This window comes from Mandrillus leucophaeus, unplaced genomic scaffold (assembly GCF_000951045.1).
Source record: "Mandrillus leucophaeus isolate KB7577 unplaced genomic scaffold, Mleu.le_1.0 Scaffold169, whole genome shotgun sequence".
In the NCBI taxonomy this organism is placed as follows: domain Eukaryota; kingdom Metazoa; phylum Chordata; class Mammalia; order Primates; family Cercopithecidae; genus Mandrillus; species Mandrillus leucophaeus.
In genome coordinates, this window is record NW_012101687.1 from 174,588 (window position 1) to 192,666 (window position 18,079).

At 35.9% G+C, this 18,079-nt stretch overlaps 1 pseudogene; it reads left to right on the forward strand.

Annotated features, from left to right (window-relative positions):
* Nucleotides 1-42: 42 nt before the first annotated feature.
* The window catches only part of LOC105537137, a 19,941-nt pseudogene continuing 1,904 nt past the window's right edge, over nt 43-18,079 (forward strand).

Below are 18,079 nucleotides of genomic sequence, written 5' to 3' on the forward strand. Positions count from 1 at the left end.
GTCTCCCTTTCAGCCGGCAGGATTCCTCTCTCCGCCAACCCTATGCGCTCTGTTCTGCGATTGGCTGACACTTTGCGCGTTCCCAAGCAGCTAAAACTCGAGGCTCCACTGTCCGGTGGTCTGATCGCAGGCGCTGGCCTTGGCTCGAGGGGCAGGGCGTTCAGCTGCTACTTGCCCGACACCCAGCAGCTGGGGAGGCCCGTCTGTCTCCCTGATAACGCGGCAGTGCCCGGAAGAATGCCCTGGGCCCTGGATGATAGCTGTACCCGACCCTCCGGGGTAGGGCTCCACTAACGTCGTGGATATCTTCACGTTTGCTGATATTTTTTAGAAGTTGCTGAATTCGGCCCGGCTCACGCCTGTAATCCCAGCACTTTGGGAGGCCAAGGCGGGAGGATCACCGGAGGTCAGGAGTTCGAGACCAGCCTGGCCAAAGTGGTGAAACCCCGTCTCTACTAAAAATGCAAAAATTAGGTGGGCGTGGTGGCGGTGACCTGTAATCCCAGCTACTCGGGAGGCTGAGGCAGGAGAATCGCTTGAACCAGGAGGTGGAGGTTGCAGTGAGCCAAGATCGTGCCCTGCACTCCAGCCTGGGCGACAGAGCTAGACTCCGTCTCATCAATAAATAAAATAATATATTTTTAAAAAATTGCCGAATTCACAGGTGCATGGGGGCAAAACCAAGGCTCTGGCCTCGTCTGGAGAAGCATGCTTGGCCGGCAGTGGTCTGCAGCATAACCTATCCACCTGGCCCGACAGAAAGAACTTATTTTTGCCTCCTGCCTAATTCCTTGGGTGTGCAAAGAAAACGGAAGCAAAAGGGTTTTTTGTTTGTTTGTTTGTTTTGTTTTTAATTAAAAAAACCTTAGAAAGTCTTCGGACTCAGAAAAGGTTCATTTACTCGTCTTTGTTCTTTAGTACCCGATGCTGTGACAAATGCCTCAAGGATCAAATGTCTGGGGCTGGGCGTGGTGTTTCAATCAGTCCTTTGTAGAGTAGCAGATGCCTCAAGAGGGAAAAACAAACAACAGAAGAGAAGCTGGACATGTGCAGGCATCAAGTTAAATCAGTGTTAGGTTCTAAGAATATAGATTTCCAATAAGGAAATATTTACAGCTATACAACCAACCAATAGAAAAAAAAGGAAAAAAGGAATTAGATAAGAAGTCTATGACTGATTTGAACTTGCAGTGTATTAATTTTTAAAGTACTTTTATTTTAAGTGCTTGCTTACTCCTCACAACTCTTAAGTAGGTACTACTATTATTCTCATTTTACTGATGAGGAAAGAGGGCTCAAAAAGTCCAGTAAGTTGACTGTGGATATCCAGCTGGTAAATGAGAGTAAGGGTTCAAATCCCAGACACTCTGACTTCAAAGCCCATTCTCTTAGTAACTTATACCTCATAATGATAAATAAATCATAATTAAGTCCGTTTGCATTCAAAGCTTTGCAGTCATTCTTCCTTTAAAATAAAAATATTTACCTGTTTTCCAACATTTCATTATTTTTTATTTCTGTGAATATTCATGTATATAATGTATGAACATTAGGCTACTTTTAAAACACTTTAACGTTGTAATGCCAGTGTCACCCAGGTAAAGATAATAATTTCACAGCACAATAGGCATTTTCTTTGACTTGGAGCGTGTGGTTTTAATTTAACATTTTTTTCCTAGTTCTGCGCAAACCTCTATGGCTCTTGGTGCAAGGACGCCCTCTACAGGTTTTCCTAATCAAATACTAATTGAGAAGTACTCATACAATTTATTTTTTGGTGCAAGAAAAAGAGGAACTCAATTCTCTCCTAATTTGGTTTCCTGTAAGTGAAATTCTTCTGCAGCAGTTGAATTTGGTGTTGATAACAATGGCAATCTATCTTGCTATAAGCACATTTTTTTCCTTCCAGAATGGTTATTTTCTGTTTACTTCCCTCCATCAGAGGACACTTAGAAAAACAATATTCTATTAGAGATAGATAAAGAAAAATGCTATTTAAAAATTTTTTGATATAAGCTCATTTGGTTATTAAAGGAGAGGAAGGAACATATGTTGTGTTATACAACAGCAATTTTTAAGAGTAGCAGCATGGATCTTTTTGTCGGGAGGTCCATCTCTAAGAGATGAATCAGGCTTGACTCTCCTTTCTGTTGTTAAGGAGCAGTTAATATAGCTATTTCATTAAGAATTAAGTTTTTAAATTTCTTTAAACAAACACGTGACAATATTTACTAGCATATGATAAAAACTTGGAAATAATGTGCTTGGCAAGTCAACTTCATTTCATTTGAAAATTGTGCCATTTATTTTGCAGTTCATTATGCTTCCTTTCCTTGTGCGATTCCCTCTCACCAATTATGTGTGCAGGCAGCTTCATTTATTTGTTCATTAACTCATTTCCTTATTCAACAAAGATTTATTAAACACCTATTATGTGTAAGACATTGACCTGGAAATTATAGTACAAATAAAACATGATCATAGCCTTCAAAGTGCAATAGAGCTACTAAAATAAGTAAGACAAGCACCTAAACAGATGTAATACAAGGCAAATGTGGTGATTGTTGATAAGGCAGAAAGACTGGAAATTCATAGAAGAAATCTTGTATCTAGAATTCTGTACATTTGTTCATTCATTCATTCATTCAAAATATATTTACCCAGTGTCTGATGCATGCCCTATATAAGCACAGGGGATAGAAAGGTAAGTGAGAAGACAGTCCTGCTCTCAAAGAACTCTCAATCTAACAAGAGAGTGTGTTGAGAATAAACAATAGGGAGGAATGAATGTCATGGTGGGAAAATGCACAGGGTATTTTGGGACTGAGGAAAATCCCTCAAGGCAGACTGAGTTCTGGGAACACTTTCTAGAGTAGAGCATACTTGAGCAGTCTTGAAGGTCAAAGGGTCAAAGGGGAGTTGATCATGCAAGGGGGAAAGATAAGGAACACCCATGCATAGACAATGGCAATAGTGAGAGCAAGAGACATGAGAAAGAATGGCACCATGCAGGATCTGCAGGTACTGACCCTGTAGTATGATGAGCCTGGAATGGGAGGGGGAGGGAGCACCTGGGGATAAAGCCCAAAATGTAGGTAGGACCTGGTTATGGAAGATTGTGCTGAGGACAATTCTAAATAATTTGTTTAGGGTTGCTGTCCTCAAAGAGGCGAGGCGTAACTCCTCACTCCTGAAGTGTGGGATATGCAGAGTGACTTCCTTTTATAGCATGCAGTGTGGAAAGTGGGGGAAAGTAACAAAGCTGACAAACACTACTTCAACTAGGTGATCAAGAGCATCAACAGTGATGAGTCATGTGGATAGTATGTGCCCTTGATACAATGTGATGAGAATGGTACTTTATCTCTGTGATCTTGCTCCTGAAAACCCATAACCCCAGTCTAGTCACAACAAAAATATCAGAAAAACCCAACTGAGGGACATTCTACAAAATTCTGATCAGTATGCCTCAAAACTGTCAGTGAATAAAAAAGGGAAGTCTGAGAAACTTGTAGCTAAGAGGAATCTAAAGACACATGACTACCAAATGTAATGTGCTATCCTGGACAGGATCCAGGAATAGAAAAAGGACATTAGGTAAAGCTAAGGAAATGTCAGTCAACTACTGCTATCACTGTATCAATATTGGCTCATTAATTGTGACAAATGTACCATTCTAATGTAGAATGTTAGTAACAGGGAAAATTCAGTGTGGGGTATATGGAAACTCTCTGTACTATCTTTGCCATTTTTGCTGTAAATCTAAAACTGTTCTAAAATATAAAGCTTATTTTAAAAATTAAAAATCAAGACTTGAGTATGTTTAAAAAATCTTAGCTGCTGACATTTGAAAAGCAGATTTTTTAATTAAAAATTTGATTTCTGGCTTCTCTTGAAAATGTAGAGATCTGACAATATTCCCTTCTGACAAAGAATCAGATGGTGTGAGTAGTGGCTGCCCTTCAAACAGGGCTAGTGCACCCAGTCCTTACAGTTGCACTACTTTTCCACCTAGCATGCTTTGCTCTTTTACTTGACCATCTAGGCTTCTATAGGCTCCTGAGTTTGCCATGCGTGTCCTGGAGACCTGGAGGAACAGGGAAGACGACGGTATCTGAGGGGGCTGAAGCCAGTGCTCATCTTGGAAGTGCAGTTGTGTGGGAACCAGGGCAAACACTGCTCTAGGGGTAGGTCTTGTCAGTGTCCAGCCATTCACTCACCCAGGCAAGTTGCCAGAACTATCTTGGTGATTGCAGGCATTGGGACTGAGACTGGGGCATATCAGCTGCACCCTGAGCTGTGTCTTGGAGAAGGAAGGAGCAGATACCCCTCTACTACACTGCTGTGGAGAGGGAGACACAAGATAGTAAATGAAAAGGGCAAGTTGGCGAGGATTATGCTTTAAAAACTCTCTTCTTATACAACTATATATAATAGCTATACATAACTATGGATAGACTATAACTGTCTGTCTATTCTATAATGTCTGAAAGTTTATATAACAAAATATTTCCAGTGGTTACCTATAGGAAGTAGGAACACGGATAGGGAATGATTGTCCATTTATGCACAAATATTTTTCTGATTCATAATAAAATGAGCCGATGCTTTTGTAATTGAAAACCATTTTTAAGAAGAGAAAAAGGTTGTTTTATGCCTGTTTCAGTCGGTTTCTCCTGAAGTAGGCAACTGTCAACACCTAGGTTAGCACCTCTTGCTATGCGGCTTGCACACTTTACCACTTAAGAACTGCACATCACAACACATGACAGCTCATTACTGAAGCACAGCATGACTGGAGCATTCCTCATCACCCTATGTGACATTCTTGCCCTTCTTTCTTCACATGATGGCATTGCCAAGCAACCTAGTATATCTTGTCTTCCAAAAACCATATCCGTTCTTTTTTGTTCATCCATGCTGTTTTATCCTTATGACATTTAATGAAGGTTTTTTTTATATATGATAAGGAAGAAAGGGAAAACAATTTCATTGCCCAATAGTGGAGGAATGAGAAAGTAAATTAGAGTATCTTCATAGGAAGAAGTATTATTGAACTATTAAAATTGATGTTCTGACAGATATTCAACCATGAATCTATCACCACAATAAAGATAATAGATACTACCTATCACTCCCAAAAGTTTAACAAAATATACACTTTAAATATGTGCAGTTTATTGGATGTCCACTATATTTAATTAAACCCGTTTCAAAGAAATTTTTTAAAATAGTGTTTCATCAGGAAGAAAAAATGGTAAATTGAACTGTATTAAAATTAAGAACCTGTTATCAAAAGACAGTATTGAGAGTGAAAAGACAAGCCATAGAATGGGAGAAGATATGTGGATGTATGAGACTCTTATCCAGATCATATAAAGAATTTCCACAAATCTACAAGAGAAAAGAGAGTCCAGTAGAAAAATGGTCAAAGGCTTGAACAAAGAACATCCCTAAATACCAATTAATACATTAAAAATGGCAACTTCATTAGCCATCAGAGAAATGTGAATTAAAACTACAGTGAGAAACCTCTTCAGACCCATAAGAATGGTTAAAATGAAATAGAAAGAATATATGAGGTTAATGAGGATATGAAGGTTAGTGAGCATATGAAGCAAACAAAACTTATATACTGCTGGTAGTAATGTAAATTGGTACAACCATTTTGGAAAACTGAAAAGAAGTACTAAAGCTGAACCCAGCAATTATACTCTCAGGTATAAGCCCAACAAAAAAAGATGTCTCTCTCTCTCTCTCTCTCTCTCTCTCTATATATATATATATATAGTCATCCAAAGTCATACATAAATATATGTGTGTGTGTGTGTGTGTATATATATATATAGTCATCCAAAGTCATACATAAATATATGTGTGTGTGTGTGTGTGTGTATATATATATATAGTCATCCAAACACATGTCTATAAAATCCCTGTTTATAATGGCACCAAAATGGACACAATCCAAATATCTATTGACAGTGGAATGGATAAAGAAATTATTACATATTTATAAATGAAATATTACATAGCAATAAGAATAACAAATTGTATTAGTTTTTGTGATTAAAAGCAATGGTAAAAAGTCGCAATTACTTTTGCCCCATCCTAATAATTACAACATTAATGACTCTTGAAAACATCATGTTGAGTTAAAAAAGCCAAAATGTACGTACTTTGGTTTTAAATATGATTCCATATTTTAAAAACTCAAAAATATGAGAAACTAACTTATGATATTAGAAATCAAGATAGTAATAACCTTTGAAGAGTGGTAATGATTGGAAAGGACATAAAAGAGGCTTCAGTGGTACTAATAATGTTCTGTTTCTTGATTTGAATCTTGGCTACATCAGAATGTTTCTTTTGTGAAAATTCAGTAAGTTGTCCACTTACGATTGATGTACTTTTCTATATGCATGTTATAGTTTAATAAAACATTTATTAAAATTAGAAAAAACCATGAATGGGCTAGAAGAAAACATGGGCAAATGTACTTGTAAGTTTAGAATGTGGAAGGCCATTCTAAGGAAGACAAAAACTATTTTTTAAAGATATATAAATTTGGCCAGGCGCAGGGGCTCATGCCTGTAATCCCAGCACTTTAGGAGGCTGAAGTGGGAGTATTGCTTGAGCTCAGGAGTTTGGGACCAGCCTGGGCAACATAGTGAGACCCCCATCTCCACAAAAAAGTTTTAAAAATAGCCAGCTGTGGTGGCATGGGCATGTAGTTCTAGCTCTTGGGAGGCTGGGGTGGGAGGATCTCTTGAGCCCAGAAATTTAAGGCTGCAGTGAGCTATGATCACTTGCTACACTCCAGCCTGGGCAACAGAGCAAGATTATGTCTAAAAAAAAAAAAAAAAAAAAAAAAGATGTATAAATTTGACCTGAAAAAAGTTTTAAAAAGCTATGTAGGAAAACCCACCATAAACAAAATACTAGGGAAAATATCTGCAAAAACATGACAAAGGGAAAAGTATGCCATCCAGTAGAACAATGGACAAGGATATAGATGATTAACAGAAACAGAAAGACAAAAAGATACTTCATTCATAATGAAAGAGAAATGTTGTTTTGTTTTACTGATTGCCCAAATATAAAATACTGATAAATATAAAATTAAACAAATTAAAAAGTAAATACACATAAATATTATCAAGAATATAGGAATCAGATAATCTAATATATTATTGGTGAGAGTGTAAATTGATTCATCTTTTTTGGAGAACAATGCTCTATTTCCCAATATCCATAAAAATTCAACATCCATATATCCTTTGACTCAATAATTCCACCGCTAGGAATATGAATATACTTGAAATATACTGACTTCTTTCTAAGTTCTAGCCTTCTACCCATTCCTACAATCAGAAAGTTATCACAGACACAGACATCTTAGAACACAGACACTTGAAGCACTAAAAAATTCCATGAGTAATAGAAGTCCTCTATAAAGGAGCTTAATTCAGAATAAGCCTCAAATAATGAAATGAGAGAATTCTGACATATTGCTTTGATGAGGCCATTTTGCCCGGAGTGGGAGTGGGCACACCATATTCACCCATCCTTTTGACAGAGTTGTTTTGGTGTCAATAGGAACGTGACTGCCACTGCCACAAAGGAACCCTCATTTCTTCTTTCCCTGAGATTTTCTGTGTCTGATGAGGCTAAGGAATGGCAAAAAGCTGAGGGGTGTGGTGAAAACATCTAGTTCGTATATTATGTGGGAAAAAATATTGAAAATATGGTCTATAAACATTCTAGAAACAAATTTAGGTAAGCATTTGGCAATCTTTCTAAACAAAAATATTAAAGCCAGAAGCCACATAAAAGATAGTCTGTCATCTATCTTTGCCTTTTATGTGGTTTCTGTATATGTGCATATCTATATATCTATATCTATTGACCTGGATATAGTACATATCTATATAGATACCTCTATTTACATAGATACAGTTATATAAATATAGTTATTGGTGTAGGTATAGATAATACTCAGTGATTCCAGCAGGAAAACGTTAAAGGATTAATTAAACAACATTAAAGAATTAAAGAAACAACATAAATGGATACATGATGTCCTCAGGGGAAAATGTTGGGTTAAAATCCCTAATATAAGGCAATTCTTGCCAAATTTTTTAAAAGGAGATAATTTTTAAAGAAAATGATTATCTTTAAAAATCTCCAATATACAGGCACTTGCTTTATTTTAAAATTAAGCTTCAAAAGTAATTAACAGTAAATTATTAGTAGATGAAAAATGCTTTAAACTTTATCATATAATTTAGATAAGGTCTCATCAGATGAGTCTTTTGGTTACAGCTCTCTTGGTCCTGTGGGGACCTCAATGAGAAATGTTGTCTGACACTGGAAACAGGAGACTTGAGAATATTTTTTAACAAATTTTGACAAAAGAATTTTTTTTAAAAAGCTTTATTTATGAGACATTATTATCATCAAGAAAGGAGAAATTGTCTTTCTAATTGCCAGGAATTAAGATTTAAACCAAGTCCCTTGATTTAGCTCATAATAGAACAAACAACAAATAAACAAATTGCCTACCAAAGTACTCTTATACCCTGAGCAGCATTGGAAAATTAGCCCGATAAGGAAGAAAGGAAGATAGGTAGGATTCTTATCAAGATCTGGGCAGATCTTTCACGAATAAATCTAACTGCAAGGCCAAGCTGGATATTTCTTGATTTACTTTAGGAAGGTAGATATTAATATTTTGTAGTTAGCTGATGAATGTTTTGACCAACGTGAGTTACTAAGTTAGACTCCCCTCCCCAACTTTTCTTCCAAATTATCCAGATCCAAGTACAAATTATCTGGGTAATGTAGACAAAATAAGAGGTTTGGTCTTACTTATACAACCAGCAAAATCAGACAGACCTTCCAGGAGGATCTCATCCATCTACTCCTCCATTTTGACTATATCTTACTTCTCTAGTGCTTTTGTTAATAGCACATGTGCTTCATGATAAAGAACCATAGTTCTGGATAAAAGGTTGAATACTGCATGTGATGAATTTTTTTTATTTGTATGTTGAGTACTTGAGTATGTAAAAATAAAACTGATCTATATGTGACTTTAAATAAATTTTTAAAATTTGTAAAAGAAACAATGTTCATCAAAATTAAGTAAGATATACAATGAAATGCAATATTGCAGGTTAAAATGGTGTTTAATTAAATTTGTTGACACACAGAAAACAATAGATGTTAGTGTGAATGCATGAAAAAGGAATGCTTATAACATTGTTGGTGACAACGTAAATTAGTGCAACCTCTACGGAAAATAGTGTGGAGATTTCTCAAAGAACTAAAAGTAGATCTACCATTTGATCCAGGAATCCCACTATTGGGTATTTACCCAAAGGAAAATAATTTTCTTTTAAAAATAGCTTTATTGAGAAATAATTGATATACAAAAAGCTGTACATATTTAATGTGTACAATTTAAAGTGTTTGGACATATGGAAACACTTGTGATATTATCACCACAATTAAGGCAATGGATATATACAGCATCTCCCAAAGTTTCCTTCTGTTCCTTTGTTTTCGTTTCTGTTTTTGTTTTGTGTATGTATATGTGTGGTAAGGACACTTAATATAATTGTTAAGATACACCCTCAACAAATTTAGAAGCGCACAATACTGTACAGGCACTATGTTGTACAGCAGAGCTCTAGAACGTATTCATCTAGCATAACTGGAACTTTATACCCATTGAACAACTCCCCATTTTCCCCATTCCCCTGCCCCAGAAACCACTATTGTATTTTTTGCTTCTGTGAGTTTGACTATCATAGATATCTCATGTAAGTGGAATCACATGGTATTTGTCCTTCTGTGATTGGGTGATTTTACTTGGCATAAATGTCCTCCACGTTTATTCATGTTATCACAAATGATAGGATTTTCTTCCTTTTTAAGGCGGAATAATATTCTACTGTATATATTAAATATATACAACATTTTCTTTATCCATTCATCTGTTAATGGGCACTAGTGTTGTTTCCATATCTTGGCTATTGTGAATAATGCCACAAAGAACAAGGAAGTGCAGGTATCTTTTAAAAACAACAACAGTAGGCCAGGCGCGGTGGCTCATACCTGAAATTCCAGCACTTTGGGAGGCTGAGGTGGGCGGATCACGAGGTCAGGAGATCGAGACCATCCTGGCTAACATGGTGAAACCCCGTCTCTACTGAAAATACAAAAAGTCGTCCAGGCATGATGGCGGGTGCCTGTAGTCCCAGCTACTCGGGAGGCAGAGGCAGGAGAATGGCGTGAACCCGGGAGGCGGAGCTTGCAGTGAGCCGGGATCTCGCCACTGCACTCCAGCCTGGGCGACAGAGCGAGACTCCGCCTCAAAAAATTAATAAATAAAATAAAATAAAAACAACAACGGCAACAACAACAAACCCAGAAGTCCTGTTTTCAACTCTTTTAGATATATACTCAGAAGCAGAAGTGCTGAATCACATGGTAGTTCTATTTTTAATTTTTAAAGGAACTTTCATACTGTTTTCCAGAATGACTGCACCATTTTACATTCCCACCTACAGTGTACATGGTTTCCAATTTCTCCACTTCCCTGACAATACTTGTTATACTTTGTGTGTGTGTTTTTTTTAAATAACAGTCATTCTAAGAGGTATGAGGTTATATCTCATTGTGGTTTTGATTTGCATTTCCTTGATGATTAATGATGTTGAACATCTTTCATATACCTGCTGACCATTTGTATGTCTTCTTTGGAGAAATGTCTGTTCAAGTCCTTTGCTCATTTTTAAATTGGGTTATTGGTATTTTTGTTACTGAGTTATATGAGTTCCTTATGTATTTTAGATATTAACCTCTAATCAGATTTATGGTTTTCAAATATTTTCCCTCATTCCATAGGTTTTCTTTTCACTCTATTGGTTGTTTCCTTCACTGTACAGAAGATTTTTAGTTTGATGAAATCCCACATGTCTATTTTTAATTTTGTTGTCTGTGCTTTTGGGGTCAGATCCAAGAAATCATTACCAAGACTAATATAAAGAAGGCTTTTTCTTATGTTTTCTTCTAGGAGTTTTACAGTTTCTCATCTTATGTTTAAGTCTATTTTCTATGTTTTACGTTTTTAGGTTTCATATTTAAGTTTTATATATATATTATTTCATTTTATTTTTTATTTTTATTTATTTATTTTTTTGAGATGGAGCCTCGCTCTGTTGCCCGGACTGGAGAGCAGTGGTGCGACCTCGGCTCACTGCAACCTCCACCTCCCAGGTTCAAGTGATTCTCCTGCCTCAGCCTCCTGAGTAGAAGTTTTATATTTAATCCATTTTGAGTTGATGTTTGTGTATAACATAAAGTAAGAGTCCAATTTCATTTTTTTAATGTGGATATACAGCTTTGCCAGCATCATTTGTTGAAGAGATTACTCTTTCCCCATAGTGTTTTCTTGACATTTTGTTGAAGATCATTGGCAGTATAGGCATGGATTTATTTCTGGCCTCTATATTAAGTTCCATTGGTCAATATGTCTGTCCTTATGACAGTACCATACTGTTTTAATTACTGTAGCTTTAGCATATATTTTAAAATAAGAAAGTGTGATAACTCCAGCTTTGTTCTTCTTTCTCAAGATCTCTTTAACTGTTTGGGTTCCTTGTGGATGAGTATGAGTTTTATAATTTAAAACAATTTTTGTAAAAAAATGACAGCAAGATTTAGGTAGAAGTAGCATTGAATCTGTAGATCACTTTGGGTAGTATGTACATTTTTAACAAGATTATGTCTTTTAATCCATGAACATAGGATGTTCAATTATTTGTGTCTGCTTTAATTTCTTTCATCAATGCTTTGTAGTTTTCAGTGCACAAGTCTTTCATCCCCTTTATTAAGTGTATTTCTAAGTATTTTTTTCCATTTGATGCTATTGTCATTGGGATTGTCTTCTTGATTTCCTTTTTGGGTGGTTTGTGATTAATGTATAGAAATGGACCTGACTTTTGTTTGTTGAATTTGTATCCTGCAATTTTACAGCTTCATTTATTAGCTTCAAGAGTTTTTTTTGTTTGTTTGTTGTTTTTTATTTTTCCCATGTGTGGTGTCGTTAGGGTTTTTATGTATAAGATTATGTCATCTGTAAACAGGGAAATTTTATTCCTTTTTTTCCAATTTGGATTCTATTTATTTATTTTTGCCTAATTGCTCTGGCTAAGACTTCTATGTTAAATAAAAGTGGCAAGAGTGAGCATCCTTGTCATGTTTCTGATCTTAGAGGAAAAGCTTTCACTTTGTCACCCCTGTGTATGATGTTAGCTGTGGGCTTGTCATATATGGCCTTTACTATGTTGAAGTATATGGCTTCTATTCATAGTTTGTCACTCATCTTTATGAAAGCATGTTGAATTTTATCAAATGCTTTCTCTAAATCAACTGAGTTAATCATGCAACTGTTATCCTTCATTCTGTGTATGTGGTGTATTACATGTATTGATTTGAATATGTTAAACCATCCTTGCATCCAGGGAAACAACTCATTTGATTATGGTATATGATCCTGTCAGTGTGCTATTACATTTTGTTTGTTAGTATTTTGTTGAGGAGTTTTGCATCTATATTCTTCAGAAACATTGGCATGTATTTTTTTTTCTTGTATGTCTTTGGCTTTTGAATCAAGAGAACACTGACCCCATAAAATAATTTTGGAAGTGTTTTCTTCAATTTTTTGAAAGGGTTTGAGAAGGATTGGGATTAATGTTTCTTTAAAGGTTTGGGAGAATTCACTAGTGATGCCATCTGATTCCAGGCTTTTCTTCACTGGAAGGTTTTTAATTACCCGTTTAATCCTCTTAGTCATTATTGGTCTGTTCAGATTTTCCAATCTTCACGATTACATTTTTATAGGTTGTACGTATCTAGGAATTTATTCATTTCTTCTAGGTTATCTAATTTGTTGACAAACAGTGATTAACTTTGAATAGTTACGTTACTTGAGATTTTCACTTGTTTCTTTATGTTGTTTAATTGTAATATCTAAATCTTTTACATTCAGCATGTATAAAGAAGAGAAAGGAAAACTACTTCACTTTGTTTAAAAAATATTTAATTTTTTTCAGAGAGAGGGAATCTAAATTTCATGTTTCCCCACAAATGATGATTGTTTTGGAGTCTGCCAGAGCATTATTAAAGGTCAGCTATCAATAAATTTGATAAAGTCAAGGCTTACAAAGGTCTCTCTCATTTTTCCAAGAATACCAAGGAACTGAATCCTCTCTGGAGCCTTGTTTACAACATATTATAGTCTACAGAATTTCACCTTCTCTTTGGGCTCTTAATACCATTTGGGAGTCAATGTAGTGTCATTGAAAGAACACAAACTGTGTAATCAAGACTTCTTCCACTTCCCCTGTCACCTCCTAACCTTCAGTTGAGTATGTATTTGAGGACTCATTATTTGATTATTTACTTCAGCTCAGATTCACTTCTGGCTTCAAAGTACCCTGAAATATAATATACGCTTCATGAGTGTCTGTTAAATATATATTGAGAAAGTTAATTCAGTGTTTGGTTGGTGCCGTCTTGAAAGTTACTAGTTTCTTTCAAATTACTATAGGCAGTCTGTGAAAATTTACTGTAACTCGGGTTGTTCTGATAATATAAATGCCTGCGACATTCATCACTCATTTGTATGGACCCACATAACTTATTCCCAAGAGGTGTTTGTTCTGCCTTTTGGAGATTGCAATAGAAAGTTTTGTATATTGCAAATAGAAAGGCATTTGCTCTGCCTTTGTGATAGACAATGGGGGCACAGGTCTAGGTTCATCAACCTTAGCAGCACCAACTAGAATCTTAAATAAAGCAATGTAACTCTAAAAACCCTTTCCATACGCTAAAAGAAAAATCTTTATAATTAAAAAACTTTTTACCAAAGACCTTATATATTGTGAAAGTTGCCTTATTGATTACTGACAATCCCACTTTATCATGGCATATGAGTCTTTTAATGTGCTGTCAAAATCAGTTTGCTAATATTTTGTCTAGGATTTTTGCATTTATACTATTCAGAGTATTGACCTGTAATTTTATTTTTAACTAAGAGTTGAATTCAGCCAGGTGTGGTGGCTCACTAATCCCAGCACTTTGGGAAACCAAGGCAGGCGGATCACTTGAGGTCGGGAGTTCGAGACCAGCCTGAACAACAAGGAAAACCCCCCTCTCTACTAAAAATACAAAATTAGCCAGGTATGGTGGCGCATGCCTGTAATCTTGGCTACTCGGGAGGCTGAGGCAGAAGAATTGCTTGAACCCGGGAGGCGGAGGTTGCAGTGAACCGAGATCACACCATTGCACTCTAGCCCTGGGCAAGAGTGAAACTCTGTCTCAAGAAAAGAAAAAAAAAAGGTGTTGAATTCTGTGTCTTGCACTCATTCTTGAGAATACTCAAGTTTGCTGAGGCATTTTGCCCTGGACCATCTGAACATGGTACATTTCCTTTCCATGTATGGGAAATCAAACAATACCCAGATTGTGTGACTGGCTTCATTCAGATAAATACTGAAGAGCATTTGTGCCAGTGATAACCTTCTTCTTAGAAAATATGTAATTACAGAATTTTAAAAGGAAATCTTCAACATTTCAAGGGAGATCAGCTAATTATGAAAGGAAGACCTAATGAGGGGACAATACCTTGGCAGAGTTAACACTAAGAAGTTAGTTTTGTGCAGATGAATCTAGTCTTATTAACTTCCAAGTTGATCAGGACGACAGAGATTGTTTCAGGCTAAAAAATACTTAGAACTGGTATAAACAAAAATGATTATTTATTAATCTCTATTTTGTGTCTTTATGTGTGGTCAGTCAGTGGCAGTTACAAGATGAGACACAAGAGAAGCTCAGGAAAACAAAATTTATTGTACTCACAGGACTCAGAAACAGGAGGCTCAGCAAGCCACACAAGGTCACATGTGAGGGAGAGCCTAGGCTATGGCCTTTATTGGAGCTTCCATGGGAGAGGCAAGGCAGGGCAAACAGCCTAGGATTGGCTGTTTGAATAATTTCAGGAGGCTCCAAACTTTAAGGATAGTCCTTAGCTGCCTGGTACCTAGCCCTGCAATGATTAAAGGAAAAGAATATTTCTTCCTAGGATGTAAGGGTAACAAAGACGAGGTGTGGCTCTGAAATGGTTGGTTTGCATATCAAAGGCATGTTCTTTTTGCTATTTCTATGAATTATCTTGGCCCCAGGAGGAGCAGTCTTCTCTACAATAAGAAACATTTTTAAGCTGTCAAAACATTATAGTTTAGAGAAAATAAATAAATATAAACAATACAATATGCAATATGGGAAATCTATTTCTAGAGACTAGAACACGAAAGTAGCACTTCAAGGTATTCCTTTCCTAGTGTGAACTTATCTGAGAAATTCAACTGGTAATCAGGAGATTGGCGAACATTAATCCAGGATGATTATCCGGCATGAGATTACTAGATGGCAAAAGAGATACTTCATCTTGGCCAGTGGGTCTCAACTGTAGCCCACCAGGAAGAATTTTAGAAATTTTTTGGTTGTTGAGACTGGAGAGTACTTTGGGCTCTTACAGGTATAAGCCAGGGATGGTAGATGTCCTGCTATGCTTGAGATAAGACCATACTGGAATTGTCCCAAGTCTATACATTTTTTGATTGCCCCAGTGGAGATTCGTGTAGATGAAAAACCTATTCATACATAGCCGAACGCTAGAAACCTAACTGCATTTTGCATTAAAAAACACACCTTTTTTTTTTTTTTTTTCCTGAGACAGAGTTTCGCTATGATGCCCAAGCTGGAGTGCAATGGTGCCATCTCACTGCAACCTCCGCCTCCTGGATTCCAGCAATTCTCCTGCTTCAGCAAAGAAGCTGGGATTACAGACATGTACACTAAATTTTCCAGAACTACAACTCTTGTGGATAATAAGATTCTCTGAAAAGTAAGAAAGTAAAATCCTACTTGGTTTTGTTCTGATCCTTACCAAGAATTGTTCATATTTCATAAAAATCACATCATCACACCTCCGTTTTTTTCTTTTTATTTTCCTGTATTTTTTAATGCAGAACAGCTTCTGATCTTGTTACGTCCCTTAAAATGAAAACTTTTCCATCAAAGTAGATGTAAGCATTTCATTACTTCACTTGTGCTCAACCATTTTCATTGTGAATACCTGTTATTTTATTAATTGAATTTTTGCTTCTTTTATTTATGTTAGAGTAGTATATTGATTTTTTGTATTTATATTTGTCAAAGTAGATAAATATTATTTACGGATTCTATTTGAAGATTATAAAGAGATAAGAGCAGAATATCTGTTATAAAAAGGCAGCTTTGGCTCATCCTGTAAAGTCTATATACTCTATGATTCCATTTATGTGACATTCTAGAAAATCAACAGAATGGGGAAGACATCAATGGTTATTAGGGACTAAAGGTTTGAGGGAGGGTTTGATTACATAGGAGTAGCATGAAGGAATTTTTTGGGGGGAAGTCAATGTTAACTGCTGTGGATCTTGACTATTGTGGTAATTACATGACTACTTGCAGTTGTCAAACATTATAGACGTATACACCAATAAAAAAGTGAGTTTTATTGTATATAAATTTTAAAATAAATTTAAATAATTTTAAAAACTGGAGGATAAACAGAAATAAAATCCAGAAAATAAAAAAACCAAAATGGTGGCATTGAGTCTCATGTTAAAAACCACTGAATTATGCCTTTGAAACCCATGATGACATTCCTGCCTCCAGAAACAGTTCACATCTCTAGTGAATGAACTACTTTATTCCCGTCAGGGCCAATTTCATTCTCCTGTGACTAGTGTCAGCTATGTGGAGAAAAAAATCTTTTTTTATTGAATTCATAGTAATGAATGAACTGTATTTCAACCAAAGCCATCAACGTATTGGCAGTTAGAATGAAAAATTCTAGTGATCTTTTTATTATACTATATTGCCATACTAGTTTTGTGCTAAAGTGGAAGAATACTGTGAGTTCTTAAGTTTTTCCATTCATTGCCAGCATTACCCCTTTAACGTAAAATAAAATACCATTACTCATATTATAGTGCCACCTGAGTTTACTAAGAAAGTAGGGAAAAAAAAAAAAAAGAAAAAGCGATTTTCTTAATAACATTAGCATTCACATTCCTAGAAGAAAAGTGTACTGTAATGTCACTTCTATTGACAGAATATACAAGTCTCTTGTGTTTTTATCAGGTGTTTACAATAGGTCAGTGTTTTGGCTAGGGTGTTTAATGCTTTTTGCCATTTATAGTATATTCTGTAGCCTTCTAAAACTGCTTTGGGAAATTTTAACATGTAGAAATGTTTAGTTCACTTATTGCAGGCAATTAAAATAGTTAAGGGAGGAACATTAGCTAATAAAATGTCTTAATTTGGATAATATCCAAATAATAGGTGTCACAATGATGAATTAATAGCTCTTTAAATTGACTTGCCAAACAGCTATTCAACCAATTAAGCCACATGAGTAACTAGCAAGAATATAACATTTAGATGACTATTAATTGGTACCTATGCTAAGAACCTGTAATTCAAATTCAGTATGTTTGGCTTTCTAAAAGAAGAACCAAATAAATATTTGTTTAATAAATTTGCTTCATAGCAATTGACACTGGAATTGAGTGTGAATTCAAATATTTTAGAAATAATAAACAAAATGTATCTTTATGGATTCTAAACTGAATCATGGATTTGAAGGCAGGATCAGAGTTCTTCATGCCCACATTGCACATTGCAGTATCTGTGGCACATAGCCTTCAAGAGGTATCCTACTTCAGCTACTCATGACTGAGTTTGCAATCATCCTGTCCACCATCAATTTAAAATTGGTAGTTTCCATCTAGCAGGGGGGTGAGTGGGGTAGAAGTATAGATGAAATAAGATTGTCCGTGAATACTCAATAAGATAAATATAAACTGAAACTTCTCCTGCTAGTTATGATGGAATAACTGGTACTGGACTTGTCCTCCTATTGCAAACAACTAGAAAATTGGACTATCTGAGGGGACGG